Source organism: Amblyomma mixtum, chromosome 4, assembly GCF_055824585.1.
Source record: "Amblyomma mixtum isolate Tamu chromosome 4, ASM5582458v1, whole genome shotgun sequence".
Classification (NCBI taxonomy): Eukaryota; Metazoa; Arthropoda; class Arachnida; order Ixodida; family Ixodidae; genus Amblyomma; species Amblyomma mixtum.
The window spans coordinates 80,255,645-80,273,056 of record NC_143015.1 but is presented as its reverse complement, the minus strand read 5'-3'; the positions used below and the strand labels follow the sequence as shown (position 1 = coordinate 80,273,056).

At 45.1% G+C, this 17,412-nt stretch overlaps 1 pseudogene; it reads left to right on the top strand.

Annotated features, from left to right (window-relative positions):
* LOC149347161 (uncharacterized) overlaps positions 1-17,412 on the top strand; it is a 103,344-nt pseudogene that overhangs the window by 39,502 nt on the left and 46,430 nt on the right.

Here is a 17,412-nt window from a genome sequence, read left to right as displayed (position 1 = left end):
AACTTTCTCGTTTAATAGAAGATATTGAAAATTCCGCAAGTACGCTTTCCCGCGCAACAATGTTGCCCAAAACAAGATGGCTGACCATGCGTTTCCAGCTTCAACAAAGCAAGAGAGACTAGTTTTTTGTTTGATTCTTCCAAAATACGTTTCTTACATTCTATCCACACCTTTGCGCCTGTCCTATAGCCCACATAGTTTCTTTATAGCGAAGTCGGCCATCTTGTTTATGGTAACATTGTTATGTGGGAAAGCGCACTGCTTCGATTTGGGGTTTTTGAGCTCTAATACGAAATTTCTGATTACCATCCACATTCATCACAGACGATCTGTTTATGACGCACTGTTCGATGCATGTTTCCCCAACTGTGCCGGATGATATGCTGAATAACTCACAATAACGGGGGCTCAACATGCTAGTAACTTTTGTCTGAATATAGACACAATTGAAATATTTTGAAGCAAGCAGCAGAGGTAGTTTTCGAAGCAAAGCCGAAGGGTTGCCTACCAGAGATGCATAAGGGTCGCTCAAACGTAGCGACTCAGAAAATAAGTCGCTGCCTGCCGAGGAATCAAAAAGCTCAACGGGGGTAACCTCGCAGTGTCCAGTGGTGTAGGGATGCTAATTTTTGTTAATTTTGAATGCGCTCTAGTATTGTTCTACTCATCAGTATTGTTCTACTCAGGCTTTTCGATCTATTCCACTTTTTTTTTAATTCCTAAAAAGAAACCATGTGTTTCTTAAAGCAACTACCATATTTTTATATTTCAGCAAAGATGAGCCCAGTGAACACAAAAGTTCGATCATTCCCAGCCTGTCCGTGAAATTTCTGTTGGTGTTCATTTAACTGTTGAGAGAACACAATCAATTCGAATATCTTTATATTGTGAAGCAAGCAGCTTTTTTTTAAGAAATTAGGCTTTCCCACCGAAAAATACCACTAATTTTTTATCAGGGCAGTTAGTACACAAACAGTTTTCTAAGTTTAGCTCAACAATATCAACACTCGTAAGCCACCTGTGTTACCTTCCTTTTACGGGGACCAATGACTGCAAGGAAGCATTTGAGAAAAATGAACGCTCTTACTAAGCCGGCCAAATAATAACAATCAGAACACAGCTAACGTATGTCTTTTGCATACAAAGAACACACACTTTTTATAAGGCGCCCGGATTGCTTTATGGGCGATGAATTCCATTCTGAGGAGCAAAGCGATTTCCGCAATCAGCGACAATTTCCGGTACGGACAATCTCCGTTGATCTTGAGCCCATACTCGTCCTGTGTCCTACCATTACAACGCGTGTCTGACTCTTCTGTTTGACCCCCGAGCTTATCTATAGCGACATGTTTTATTATTTTGACTCCTTTTTTTTGTCTCAGTCGCTCGTGGCAGCCTCTCCCAATATTTTTCGTTCCGGTGGTACTATTGAAGGCTACGATTCAGACCTCGTCTTCTTGTGGACGTGTCAAGGGTTAACACCGCTACCACTGTATTAGACCGGAGGATTTCAATTCCGGTAGGCTTCTCACCGACGGCAGCGCAAATGATAGCGGACCCGGACGGAGAATTTGGAACTGCCGAAGGTGAGCATAGAACCACAATAAGCTCGTGGAATGAGACAAAAATTATGTAAGCACCATTGCTGCAACTGAAGTGAAGCGAACGCTGAAAAATCTATTCGAGGACGACTATTGAAGCACTTCGCACGCAAAGATTGCACCCGAAATCTTCACGCTGGCGATCAGCCGTCGTTGTAACGTAGCGAAAGCTTTGGAATACTCGGCCCGTTATTTTTGAGACCCCACTTTAACTCGTAAATATATGACGTGAAATTTATGGCACACTAGAGTGTCGGAGAAAACCTAAAATAATTCAGTAAGAGTAAAGCACGCCCAATTAATAAAATATAGAGTGCGCATGTTATGCAAAATATGAGTAGTAACGCATAGTTTCCGCTGCTAACGCGCATTGCTTAAATCTAATTACTGTTTCGTTCCAACATATGTGTGATGTGATAAGCGGTTCTTATGTAATGGATTCTTTCCGTCGAAGTTGTGCATGCAAATTTAACAACCTCTCGATGATTCTGAGATGATGACAGTAGATGCGAGCCACCGCATGTGTCAAACTTGTGCCGCACTGCGTCCTCTCTTTTAAAGCGAAAGCATTTCTTGTCTCATGAGTGGCATGTAGAGGACTTGCTGGCAGAACATGCCGGAAAAGCATGTCGGCAAAGCGTGTCAACAAAGCGTGTCACTAGATCGTGTCCGCACATCGTGTCGGCACGAAAAAAATTGGCCGGCATTGCGGCTATCTACATGAGCTGTGTGCAAGCATTAAGAAAACAGTGGCAAGTCAAAAAAATTGGCTGAAAGCTCAGCTTGGTTAAGCCTGGCTGATTGCGAAAGCAATAACACCTACTGGCTGCGCTTGGTTCTGTTGGTAGTTGGACATGGTTTCCCGTATAGTGCAACTCTGGTCACGACTTGGTTCTGCTAATATGGTTATCCGTATGGATTCACTCTGGACACAACATGGGTCTACTGTAAATGTGCTTTATTTATTCCGATGGACACGCTTTGGTGATCCGTAAAGAAATGGCTTTTGCTTTGTCAACCGTTGTTCCCTTTCTTCGTCTGTTTCTTCGGCACGGCGCCGTCGCTTGGCCGCGGCACACTGTTCCAGCCTCGCCTTGTACGCATCCTCCGACATAGCACAGCACTGCGAGGAGCTCAGCCGCAGCCCCGTTTTATCCCAGTCTAGCGAGCGCCCTCACTCGGCAGCAGCGCCGGAGCGAAGGATGAGACTCCATCGATGAGACGAGTTGGGCCCCCAGCTCTCCTCTTGTCGTGACGTCACGCGGTCACGTGGTAGCGCGCCGCAGCTCCGCCGGAGCGAAGGATGAATCTCCATCGATGGCAGAAAAGTGCAAGCAGTATTGCTTTCACAATAAAAACCTATGCAAGGAAGGACGAGAAAATAGTCATTTCAGAGCACGTACAATGCGAATACATCATAATTCGACACATGCAAGCAGTAAATAATTATAGAAAAGGCAATGAACAGCACAACACTAAGAGTGAGTGCCACTCCGGTTCAAACTCGGTCTTGCCATGCAATTCTTTTAGGCGTACAATCATTGTACTGAAGTGGCCTTTAGCAAAAATAACACATTCACAATCTCGGTCAATCTTGCGTGTTTTTCACAGGTTGTGTAATCAGATAAATTAGCATATCTAGGGGGCCAACAACAAATGGCAGTACAGTGAGATATCCTGCAAAACACGGCGTAAAAATAAATCTTTCTTTTTCAATGTCCGTTGCACGCGGAAGAAAAGTATTGTATATTTACAATTGATGAAACAATGCTCGATCATTTCAGGAGTGCCATGAAGGCTGTCGGTTGATCGGGCCTCTTTTTAGCCCAAGAAGTAATCAGTACCTTAAAAGCTCTTATTTGCTACTCTTTTTGTCCATATATTATAAAGTATACGCACTCACAAAACATGCTATTAGGTCCTCTCCTATCAACCTTTGCTACGATAACTCGTTTATCTAAAAGTAATTAATCCAAGCTTCTCCTAGGGATTGCACTTGGCACTGATCTCTGGCACTCAGTTTCTGGTTGTCTTGTAGCTCTATATTTTGCTACAGAAATAGCCACGTTTTTAACCAAAATGCGACATGTCCATTTGCATGAACGGAATTTTAAAAATTGGCTGCGCCTTAGCTAAGGTTAAGCCTGGATATCTCGAAGCGAAAAGCTCTAGCTGCTTTTCAGCCAACTACCAAGCTACCACTTCTGCATCGGTGTTTCTCCGCCGTCCCACTGTTGCTTCTTCTTCTCCTTCCATGGCGAGTGTCTGCGTTTGTTCTATGGTCAAGCGCGCCTTATATGACCCTCCTTTCAAATGCGCACTGCGCACGGCTGCGGCGAAAGGTCAAACGATGGCGAGGAGGAGAAGCGGCGGCGCACATGCGCAGAAGCGCGCGGCTGCGGCGAAAGGGCAGGCGACGGAGTCAGCGGCGGCGACAGCGGCCACCTGCGCCGTGCGTGACGTCGCTCGGTTTCGCGCATGCGCAAAAATGGCAAATCTGGCCACCGGTTCACGCGAAGCGCGGCGTTGACTAGCCTAGTGAAGCTTTGCGATTTCAAAATATTTAGAAAACATGGCGGGCACACCTCTCTCCTTCTTCCTGCAGCGGTACGTGACGCCGGCACTGTGATGATATTGAGCGTCATGAGCACCGCTACAATCGAAGACATCAGAGCCAGAGTTCCTGACTGTGTGCTGTGGCAGCAGATCTACATCTTCCGCAACCGGTCCATCACGGAGTCGCTAGTGAGAAGGGCCGCAGCCCAAGGTTTCGCCGCCATTGTCTTTACCGTGGACTCTCCAGTTCCAGGACAACATATCGCAATAACGAAGAACAAGTTCCGCCTCCCGGAGGACCTTAGGTTAGCCTTTTCGACCATACGTTCCACTCAGTAGGCAAGAACCCCGTGCTGCTGTTCAGAGTTATCGAAAATGCTTTCATTTGGGAACTTCGTGCAAAGATAGTAGGGTAAATGATTGGCTTGGTTTGGCTTATGCGGGTTCAACGTCCCAAAGTGACACAGGATATGAGGTACGCTGTAGTAATTTGGCCGCATGGGGTTGTTTAACGTGCACTGACATCCCAGAGTATACGGGCCTGCAGAATTTCGCCTCCATAGAAATTCGACCTCCGCGGCCGAGATCGAACCCGCGTCTTTCGGCTCAGCAGCCGAGCGCCGTAACCACTGAGACACCGTGGCGACAATGGGAAGTGATCAAATATACTGAAGGTGCTGTTAACAACTGTTGACCCGAAAAAATGAGCTGACGTGCTGCGTCAAAAAATTTACTGAAAAAAAATGTGACAATTACGATCTAATTACTCATTGGCATCCACCCGAGCGCCAATGAGTAATTACTCCCTTATTACAATTCTACTCCACCTTGGGGGATTCCCCTAAACATTGACCAACACAGTTCCCACTTCGAGTTATTGATCAATTCGCTCTCGCTCTACCATAAGCTTGCCGTCCTGGTTAGCTCAATTGGTAGAGCGACTGCCCCGGTGAAGCGGTGGTCCTGGGTTCGAACCCCGGACCAGGACCAATTTTTCTTTAACTACGAAGTTCCTGAGAAAGCTGTATAGCTTTCCTTTGTAGCCGTATGGCTGCGCTCGGGTGGATACCAATGAGTAATTACTCCCTTATTACAAATCTACTCCACCTTGGGGGATTCCCCTAAACATTTGACCAATTACGGTCCAAATGAGCTATAGCCGGCTCAATTACTCTGGCTTAAGTGATTGCGACCCGCATCTAAAATGAAATATTAATTAAGCTACCTGGCTTACGCAGCAAAATTTTCTGCGTTTTTATGTATGCAAACATTTTTAAACTGTATTTGAATAACAGCACGTTGTCAGTGTGCATAAGTAATCAGTTTACAAACGCCAAACCCCCAATCTCGGGTAATCAGCGTGCACCCGCAGAATGATACCGCTTTATATAGAAACTGTGTAAGCTCGATAAAAGCAGTGAACATTCTGTCGAGGCGTGCGTTTCTTTCGAGAGAGTGAAAATGTTGCTCGAGGGTTGTTTTTTTTACAGTAGGGTGGTTCTTGTTAAGGTAAGTAGTAAATTTTTTCGGAGCAAAAGCGCAAAAAGGACAAGGGACCAAGAACGAGTAGACACACACAGCGCTAACTTCCACAACTTTATTAGAAACCAAAGCACAAGAATTTATACATACATTTTTACCGTATCATCCCAAAGCATGCGCAAAATCACTGTGAGCGTAGGTAATCTACTTCTTTTTTTGAGAGTCTGACAGAAGAAGTGCTTACACAGGGACTTCCTAACCTGGCTATCTTTTCTGCTTCCATAATTTCACGAGTGCGCTTGTCATTACTTTTCCCAACTAAAAAACATCTGTCAAGTAACGGTTGGCACTTTACACATGCGTCGCAATGCTTCACGAGTTCACCATCGTTTTGCAACGCATGTGTAAAGTGCAAACCGTTACTAGACAGATTTTTAGTTGGGAAAAGTAATGACAAGGGCACTCGTGAAATTATCGAAGCAGAAAAGATAGCCAGGTTAGGAAGTGCCTGTGTAAGCACTCCTTCTGTCAGAAATCAAAAAACGAAGTAGATTACCTACGCTCACAGTGATTTTGCGCATGCTTTGGGATGATACGGTAAAAATGTATGTATAAATTCTTGTGCTTTGGTTTCTAATAAAGTGGTTGAAAGTTAGCGCTGTGTGTGTCTACTCGTTCTTGGTCCCTTGTCCTTTTTGCGCTTTTGTTCCGAAGTATGAACCAACAAGCCCGAATTTCAACGTTGTTAGTAAATTTGTTCAGCAATATATTTCTTCAGCGCGTCGATTGCCTTGAAGTAATTAATTCCGGTTTACATACCCTCTGAGCCCCATCATCGACAATAGCGGGGGCTAAGATGTTGCTTGCTGAATGCAAGGTTTTTATTTCTAGTACCTGTTTCGTCAACATTTTCTAAAACACGTGGAGCTGTGTATTTGTAACATGTTTCGTATGCTTCGATCAAATATTTCCTGCCATCGAAATGCACAATAATTTTATAGTGAGAGACTACACCGAACGTTGCTAGAAAGGCTCTTTCCGGAAGCTGCTGTTTCACCAAAAGTATAGTTCATGTCCTATAGGTAGGATGGATGTGTTGATGGCATGCGTCTAATATTGTGTCATTGTAACTAAAAAGTGGATCGGTAATCGTGCCTATGTTGGAAAGTACAGAGCTACCACGATTATTGTAGATGTGGCCTTTCGATGTCATGTAGAATCATTCTGTTGAGGTCTGTCATGCGCTAAGCGCTTTCCACAACCATAGGGACATGCCCCATTTATTGTGAAGATCGCCAGCATTCCTGCTTTAAATTTGTGCGGTTGTGCAGCGCGGTTTGCTTCACAATATCGATAAAAACGAGCGTTAGAAAGTTGTCCCATACGCTCCTCTAAGTACTTTCCCTTGTCCACTTCAATTTTACAGTCTCTCTTATCGGCTGGCTTTATGATTACATCCATTCATCGGGTGAGCGGTTCCAATGGAACCCCGTTCCTTTTTGAAACGTTTTGCCTCACTGGCTTGCTGCTTTTTTAGGCGCGAATGGTGTCAGTCCGCATGGCAGTAATATACGCGCTAAAATTTTTTTCCTTCCTCATATCAGGAGATCAATGACGGTTTCTCGCGTGGAATTGTGTGCAATCCGCTGTAACTTCTGGCCTATCGAAAAAGTGTTCTTCGATTCGTTACCTTCGTGAAAAGTAGTCTAGGTCTCTTATTACAGAAAATTCATTCTACTTTCTTGTAGTGAGGCCAAAAGTATGGCCTCTAGAGAGAAAGAATCTTTCCTATATCCTTATCGGGCTGGTTGATAGATTAAAATTATTCGCGAAATAGAGGTCGGAGCTTGTAACTGTAGGATTTTTATTGGCATCTGCTTCCAATGCCAATCGTTCTTTTGATTGTTGTGGTGTATTTTTTGCGCAGGGTGGAGCCCCATCACGACTGAACTTTTTGCGTCAGCTCTCGCATACCTCCATTCTTATTTCCTTTCCTTCAAAGAGCGTAGGTTCGGTGGCCTCTGGAGCAGAAAAGGGATTTGTTGACGAGCATGATTCTCTTCCATTCCCACCGTTACGAACAACTTCTCAAAGTGGGTAATGGTAATTTTAAGGAAATCTAAAATGGCAGATTGTAGTACTCGAATTCCACTCTCTTTGTCGTTGCCACGCAGTTTGCGAATTGGTGGCGTTAATGACACCCGTAAACTTAAAACACAAATATTCTAGGCCAAAACATTTTTGAGGTGGAAACCGTTTATGAACGCAGTTTTTCCATATAGTGTTAGATTTTACAATAACAGTGAATGTATCTGCGGATCACCCGAAAGCAGTTTCTCATTTGTTTTTCTGTTCACCTTTCTCCTATCATCCGAAGCGTTCCCTGTTGTTTTTCTGTGGCAGTCTAAATGCTCTGTGTAATTGATGGAACCAGCTTAAAAGTAACAGTTTCCTACACATCGCAAGATTGAACCATTACCTTCAATTTTTCCATAACAGTATCTCACAATTTTTCATTTTTCTAAATTTTTTCCGAGAATGTTGAACATAATTTTGTGCTATTTTGGATTAGAAATAAGCCTTTAGGCAATAGATATGTAGTTGGTGCCTTATTCTTTTTTCCATAATTTTTTGTTTTAAAAATTATAAGTTATCTGATTAAGGCTGTCGGCAGGGAGAGAAAAAGATTGTCTGCTTATACACGCGACCTGGATGCCACTGCTCAGTACCCGCTGTGCCGAACCACAGCGTTTACAGAGGTCGTAGCGCGATACAGCGGGGGCTTGGAGTTCTTGGTTTCGCGTTGGTTACGGAATGCACATGTCTTTCTATAGTGGAAGGCAGCTGACGCTGCACTCCACTAGAAAGCCCCGAATACCAGCAGAAGCTTGCTGGTGTGCTGGCGCTGTCTGCTTTGGGTTTTCGGGTTTTGGTGTTGCCCTGAGGATGGAAGGAAGGAAGCGAGGGCCGGGTTGAGTTATATTTCCTTTTGGCCTCGGCAGCAGTTGTCTGCCGGTGGATTCCTGTACAAAGGCATGTTGTTGAACAGCCACTCTTGGTGGTCCTGTCTCGTGTCGCGTCCTTGGGCGTAGGGTCGTGGTGGGAACCACATTACTGTCCTTACTAGGAAGTGGTAGTTGCTGCGTTGCTGCCATCAGGAGAGCTCGGCGTTAGGTCACAGCCGTTCTCGCACGGAATATCCAGGTATTCTTGCAGTCTCTTGCGACAGTACCCGTGTGGGACAGGTGTTCGTCCCTACTCCACCTGTCGATGCGGCTCAGCGACGGTCGGGAAATGTGGGGTTTCACTCTGCTAAGCATATTCCCGGAGGCTATTGAAAACTTGAGAGTAGCTGGCAACTCTTGGGGCGTGATGTTACACGGGGGACTAGGTGTAATATTCTGATGTTGGCAGATGGTCTTGCAGCGCCGTTAAGCACTGCCGCTGGTACTGGAGGAGAACTTTATAGATGTGACAGGACAGGAATAAAACCCCATTAAAAATTTTGGAGAACTCTAACTGCCACGAGAACACTAATTGGACGAAAGACCTCTTGAGAACTGTGAGGGAAAAACACGCGCTGGTGTCGTTCACAAACATCAGTAAGCTCATAACTGAACTTAGCTTAGCGATTGAATTTCTGAACTGATCGTCAATCACTAAAGTGTTGCCAGTGGTTTGGGGCGCGCCATTGTACAACGGTGGCATAAATATTTTGAATCTCAGGCTGGTCTTTGCGGATCAAATTGAAGATCCCTGCGTGCCGATCAATCTCGATCTGTGTGTCCTCGCTCTTCAGGTCGTTTGTTCCTAAATGGAGATTGAAACTGTTCCCCCTTTCAGGTACAAAAGGCAGAAGGTTGCTCAGGTCGCACATTTTGGCGCCTGGCTGGGCTAAGAATTGACGGAGAGCCAACACTTGAAGCGTCGAAACGGTTGATGTTTTTCCTGTGCGTCCAAATATTGCGCGTGCTTGCCGCAGAAGGGAAATTAAGAACAAAAATGGGAGGGTACACGTAAGCTCTGCACTAAGGGCATGACCTGATAGCTTTAATATATGTGGAATTGCTCATTCTCGGCTGCATTGCTAGATTCCTGGGAGTCATCGCACCACACCTGGCGCAGTAGTGCAGTGGTGAAGCGATGCGCAAGTGCCCTCCGATGGTAGGTGCTTGCAAAGGTGGAGCTTGCGCGAAGAACGTTGCTCTTGCCAATCAACCTCTCCCGAATATTCAATAATTCAACTGCCACCAGCCATGGTGCACAGTCTTCTCATAATCAACTAAGCAAATTGCGACTACGCCGCGAGGTCACATAACATAGGTGGCCCACCTATAATGCTTCGCCGGAGATTTTTCACGCACAACACCCACGAAGACGGTGCCTGATTTTTTGCACAACGGCAGCCTTAACGCTCTTGAATTTAAACGAATTTTCAAAATGTTCCTAGCAGCCATCGAACCGTACGTGGTTGTTACACGGAAAATGCGAGGTGGTTGAGGAGCACTTAATTTCGGTACAGATTTTCATCGAGTGGACTTCTTCCAGCCAGTTGACTCGAGTATTACTAGCCCACAACTGATTCAACGGTTCGCATAAACCAAAGCAGCTGCCATATACCTCTTTAATATGACATTTGTGTACAACGCAGGACGCAGTTCAAGAAGGAAAATAAATTCCTGTGCTGCCAACTTAACGTGAAAAAAACGCCCATTTTCGGACAACGTTACGTTCTGATCCATGCAGTGTTTTGAATACCAATGTGCTGGTGCACAACCAAGCCGCAAAATCTTATTGTGAGCTCAAGCATCCCGTTCAGGAGACAATGACGAGGGAATCATTTCTTTCTTTTCCTGTGCAGGCTTGCCAACATGGAGGCATCGAGCCCCGGCCATTCCTTCACAATGGAGTCGGACAAATCGAACTCCATAGATCACCTGCTCTCAGCTTCCACTACGTGGGAAGACATCCACTGGCTGCGGCAAATCTCTAACCTTCCTATCGTCCTAAAAGGAGTTCTCACAGGTTGGTATTTAAACGAGACGCCTGCATGCGTGCAGCACAGATGTGTAGTTTTGGGGTGGCGGAAAACGCTGGCACCGCAACCACGGAACATTTCATGGCACGTTTGGACACAGAATATCTTTACGCTCTGTTGATTGGAGAAATAAGTTTAAGACATATTACATTATACCACCATGCATGTTCACAGTTAAGTGCACTTCCTCCTGCGCACTCACATAGCATAAAGATGTGTATTGTCGCCGGTCGTGCGCTCGTTTTCGCCAAAATTTGGTGCTGGGTCTAAATAGGGAATGATGCATTGTTAAACAGCTTGAGAAGATAGGACAAACACAAAAGAGAGCACGCAACACAAGCGCTGTATTGCTTTTTGTCTGTACTGCCTTCCGACGCTGTTTAGAAATGAATCAGTCTGAACATGGCCAAATCATGGCCTTAACCGGCGATTGACACCGCTTTTCGTGTTTACAGCCGAGGCAGCACAGAAAGCGTTGGAATATGGCGCGGACACTGTACTCGTCTCGAACCACGGAGGGCGGCTACTGGATGGAGTTCCCGCTACGGTACGCTTTTACTGCTTAACAGGCCAAAGTGTTTTGATATCCGCACCTTTGGAAGAGAAGTGGCGTGCATGGCGCTAACTGCGGTCATTCAATCCCAGCCGATCAAGGAATTCTGTCTGCCCATCTCACTTCCTACCACAACTACTCCTTCCCCGAATTGTAGCGGTCTATGCTAAGCTGACAGACTCTCAGTTATCTCCTGCTGGCGTTAGATGACCACTCCGCCGAAGTGTGATCAATATGAAGTTTTATGGCGCAAGGGCATCTGCGGTCAAAGCAGCGCAAGGTATTTTCGTTTACTCAAGGTGGGGTCAAAGACCCATTTCCCGAGCAGTTCACCCTAAAGAAGCCAAGCACCAAACCAAGGGAAAGCTTGTAGCCATTGTATCACCGGTGGGCACCCGGCGGCACTGGGAATCGAACCCACTCTCCCTAAGTCTATTTCTCCTCTGGATTTCTGTCAGGCTCGTGTGGCTTGGAGTTTTATTTTTGTGGTTTTATTCCATACCTTAGTGTTAAACGTCAGCGTCAGCAGTACTCGTACCATTGAGCGAAAACCTATGCGTGCGTGCGTGCGTGCGCGTGCGTGTGCGTGTGCGTGTGTGCGTGTGCGTGTGCGTGTGCGCGTGCGCGCGCGCGTGCGCGCGCGTGTGTGTGTGTGTGTGTGTGTGTGTGTGTGTGTGTGTGTGTGTGTGTGTGTGTGTGTGTGTGTGTGTGTGTGTGTGTGTGTGTGTGTGTGTGTGTGTTCGCGTGTGTGTGTGTGTGTAACGACGTAACCTACGTAACCATTTCCCAAATTGGTGAGCTCGATTATCGCATAACGTGCCTCATGCCCAGCGGCCGTCCTTGGGCGAAGCCTGAGGTGGCACACGCTGCCCATTTCAATGCTCTAGCATTTGCGCGGCGCTTTTTAACTCGACCAGCGGGTCTCGGCACGGTGGGGGAAGTGTGACACCCATGAAGACGCTATGCTGACCGCGCAGAAGAAGAATGGAGTAGAGCTGTCGCGAGCTTAATCTCCCCAAGTGGCCCCAGCTGGCTCCTGTCGCCCATTAGGTACTTCATCAACATTTGGTTGTAACAATATATAAAGCACGTTTTGTAGGCACCTGTTGCCGTGGCTGTATACAGCGATAATGGGCAAGTGTTATGTCAAAGCGGTGTTTAAATTCCTCATTGAATGAATATGAGCCAGAATCATTGTTTCTATTTCGCATCAAAAACTCATATCTTGTGCTGGGGGGGGGGGGTGGTAGGGGGGGGGTGGGGGGGAGGGGGCTCATTCGTCGGTCACGTGTGCAAACTGGAAGTTGCAGAATAACATGGTTCAGTTCTTGGAGTAAGTAATAATTGTTTTCTTTGCCTTTATTCATTAACTTCACTTCTGTGCATTCTGCAAAACTTCTGCCTTATTGCACCTTGCATCGTAGTACATATCATTGTGAAATATTGTTTAAGGTAATTGTTATAACTGTGTTTTATATGGCGTACATGAAAACTGTATGAATCGTAAGGGCGCTATAAGGACTGTTAACACTAGGAATGCACGAATTGATGTATATGAATACTCTCTATTACTCCATAGTCATCATGTGAAAATAATTAGGAAGCTACGTGTTAAGGTTAATTAAACTACGTCATAAACACAAGTATATGCGCAATTTGTGCATATTACCATACACAATTTTACTGCGTTTTGCATTAATTCCATATTTGCTGCTCATATTGAACACTTCAGTAGGACTCCAACATTTGAGTTCAAATGGTTGTTTCTTAAACTGGATAATATTTACCGAAGGATGAACTGCTGCTCAGATAACAGGCAAATGCAAAAAAAACAACATTTTAAAATCCATTGCATGAAATTTTCTTGCAGAGTAAATAATCGCTAGCGACAAATCATCAAGCTCTCAAACTATCCGTTCTCTTCCAATGAATAAGTGAACGCGAGTGATGTAACGCATTTATTTCAGCTCCTATAAAACTAGCCGTCCGCAAGTCTTTCCCATCTCAAATACCCTAAACTCCCCTTTGCTACATTCGATGGCCAGCTGTTCACCGCGGCTTTTGCTGCCTCCGGCGTTTACCCTGTTAAAGAAATTCATCCCACACCGCTGTTCAAAAAGATACACCTGTCATGTGCAACGCATAAATTGTTCGAGCTAAGTTTTAATTGTGGCGCTTAGCTTAATCTAGGAACAATTTGTTTCCGGGTTTGTGAGTGTCTTCAACTCTCTGATAGACGTATAGCCCTACTGAAACGTCTTATACAAGTGGGGCATGCGAAACAAAGGGAAGGTAATGTCTATAGGATATGAAAAAAAAACATAAGGGTATCGATATAGTCTTTCATACGTTTCTGTAAACTTCCGTATTCTTGGGTACAGTTTTCGCATGGATAACGTTTGCTGTGGGTGGCGCGATTAAACGTCGTTAGGAATTTAGATTTTTCTGTGTGCATTGGTCGTATAGGGTACACGTGATGTATGCGGTCTTACTGTGGTCAACATAACAATGTGGAACTGGTAATACAGAGAATTTTTGCGAACAAACTAACTCTCCTATCCAGCTCGAAGCCCTTCCAGAGGTGGTGGCTGCAGTTGGAGACCGGATGGAGGTCTACTTGGACGGCGGTGTGCGCTCGGGGACCGACGTTGCGAAGGCCCTCTGCCTTGGAGCCCGCGCAGTATTCGTGGGCAGGCCTGTGCTATGGGGACTAGCCTACAATGTACGCATTTCCGTCATCATTTATTCAGATGGTCCTTATACTCGCGTCTGTGAGCACGAACTTCACCTTGGATGGTGCTTCTATATAAGCCTCTTGCGTGACAACTAGGTGTATCAAAGTGTGCGAAACTCCAGACGTCAACATTACAATTTCAATAACTTCTCTTTTCCGACAACCGGTACGCATCCGAACTCATCCAGCTACCCCAGAGTAAAAACTTTCGTTTCTTGCTCTCGCGATAATGAGGTCTAACGTGACGTCAAGATGGCGTTCCTTGAGGACAGCCAATGACTCGGCTACAGTCAGGGCATTGTGGCGTGGCGCCTTAGTGTTACGTGCTTTGTGTATTTGTGTCCGTCTGGAGGACAGTAGAAAATTTGGACTTGTTTTGGGAGTTTTCATGTTTCGCATGTGCGACCCACTTGTTTTCAAAGCAGGCGAACACCTATATATTTAAATTGCAGTTGCGCTCGTTTCGGCTAACTGCCGGTCTTGTTGCTATACCTAGCACATCAAATAGTTCAGGTAAAACGCTAATCTGGGCGAGTTGGTTCTTAGCTTGAAACGAGTACGTACTTGCGCGAAAGACGGGACGAAAACATCGTGCACGTGTCGTTTGTGTTTCCTCGTTTTCGTCCCGTCTTTCGCGCAAGTACGTACTCCTTTCAAACATCAAATAGGTGGAGATAAAACGGCTAGCAATCTCACGATCCTGAAGTGGTTTGGGGCTCTCATATAACGGATTAGCAGGAACCGTGGCATGAGTCCACCTTGCGTTTCCGCTGTAGGATGACAGCTGCTTTCTCAGAGTGCCGGCAAGAAAAGACGGAAATGCTGTCCGTCAAAGAACATGGCGGCGCCGGTGAAGAATATGTGGAGAAAATGCATAGTTTCTCCGCAGAAACTGTGCATTTGAAGGAAAATCATACTACCATTCCTAGAGCGAAAACCAACGGCAAAAATCGATCGTGTTTCAGAAACATCTTTACTTAACATAAATATACCTGCCACAAGAAGCTTCAGTGTTATAAGATTCATTATTGTAATTTCTGTGCTTCTTTAGGGCAAAACAGGAGTTGATAAGGTGCTGGACGTATTAAGGAGGGAATTTATCCGAACAATCCGGTTCCTTGGTAAGTGACACATATTCGAAATCGCATGATGGTATCCTTCCTTCAGGCTCTTTACCTTGTCTTCTTCGTAATACTTCATTTTTAACTTGAAGGAGTTCTTGTGTCCTGGATTGCAGCTGCTCTTTTGCTTAAAATACGCTGTCAGGGTCCCATATAAAGGGGTCTCCAGTATTTTGTGCAGTGGCCTGTTACTGGTGGCGCATGCAGTACTGTAGTGATGCCGTGCAAATTTTCCGAATATAAAGCCTATAAGTGCTGTTTTGCAGCCCTCTCGTTGTTGTGCTAATGTCATCAATTCTAGGCGCGCGATTCGCTAATTTTTGACCCAAGAATAGACCAAGGGTTTCTTTCACCACTGTAGGACGTAAATTTACGCAAATTCTGGCAAATACTCCTCTAGACTTGAGTCATTTGTGAAAGAAGCGTGAAGGGGGGGCCTTGCATGAGACAGCCTCCAGTGACCTAGACTGGCTTATTGGATGAGCTCGTTAAAGTAATTGGAAATATTTTAACCCATATAATATACGAAATAAATGTGTCTATAGTATTTAGCTCAGTACCTCCCCGAACCGCAGTTTTGTGGATATTAAATCATGAAAATTTTTAAGCGCTAGGCACTTCCACACCTGCATTTACTCGCAAATAAGCGCTTTCTTCGGTTTTTTAATAACAGTCTCGTCCTTTGTAACCGTCGTTATTTTCGCTCCCATTTGGCCAAGAAGTCAGCAACCGACAATACTAACCAGAGTCGCTCTGTGGCGCTGCGCTCGCTTTGTCTGCCTCTCCCTCCCATCTGCCCATCTCGTCGCTTGACGGATCTTACTTGCATCGAACATACTATACGCGATGGTTTTTTTTTAATAATTTGGTCTGAACGGACAGCTTTTTGTACCTAACAAATTGAGCAGGAGGACATCTCAGTGGATTGTTTTTATTTTCGTACACGGTGTGGTGCACATCGTGCATTTGTTTTTTGCATACCACCTGATGACGTTATTTTTGTAGCAAAATGTAAACCACACTTGAAATTTGATTGCGGTGAGAACTATTGAATTCCCGCTCAAACATGCTCGGCACAAAAATGCATGCGGGCCACGGCAAGGAAGTGGCATTGTAATCTCATTCTGCTTTCTACCAATAGGTTCAGGTCCCGGTACAACAGTTTAAAGCGTGTTACATGAGTACAAGCTCGCAGACGCGAAGAAAAGCAAGATCGAGATACACGCACACATGTAGCGAATAAAACGTGCGGAACCGGCAAGCGGTGGCCTTTTGCAGTAACAGTGTAGACAGAACAGAAGAGATACACTGGCGCAGATGCGAAAAAATTAGGCGGAGAATCATTTAAGGACACTTGCTGGGATATCGGGGCTCGGGCCGTCAGAGGGAAATGAGAAAGATTATTGGCAGAGGTCTTTGCTTTGGAGTTCACATACCCTGGACTGCAGCTATTGCTCCTGATGATAGGAATAACGACTAAAAAATTTTACTGGGATTCAGACTAAGAATTCTTATGAAGAGCTGTTTAACGAGCACCTCAGCTCTCAGTGATTTCTTAAATCTGCGAATATCGCGGAGACAACCGAAGAAAGACAAGTGCCGTTTATACTATTCGTAATCTTTTCCGTGTGTGCACGCTTGAGCGCACACATTCGTTGTTATCAGAACTTTATAACGGCCTTGCTTTATGCTTTGAGATGCTTTCTTTAGTGTCCTCGTAGCTACTATTGTTTGTTGTTGTCTGCAAGAAAATATTACGGTGGAAATTAAAGCTTTATCGATGTGGAACTTCAGTCAGCTACGGTCATGATTTTGTGCTTTATAACAACTACGTCATACTTGCTCAGAAAACCCCAGAAGACCTCACAATGCTAGGGCAATTATCGCACAGCAGATGCGCTTATATTAATTTTTTTTTTGCTTTTTCACAAGATATTAGTAAACACTCTATATTGTCACTTCGCAAAAAATTTGCCACATTTTAATAAACAATGAGCCCCAGACTGAGACCCTGTATTTAATAGAGACCGAAACAGCATGCCACTGCACGCGCGTCTTCTTAGTGGCTATGTGCTTCTCTCTGTCCGGCTGAAATTCTGCATTTAGCCCAAGTGGGGCAGTAGAAAGGCGCAGAAAACTATCACGAAACTGCTTTACATATTTATGAGTGATAGGCGCGTATGAATAATCCGGAGTAACGAACGCAACAAAAACCGAATTGGAACGAAGCAAGACACAAGGAATACGGACAGGAAGAGGATGTCAGAACCATGGTATGAATTTGCGAATAAATTTAAACAAAGCTAGACTAAAACCGAGACCCTCTG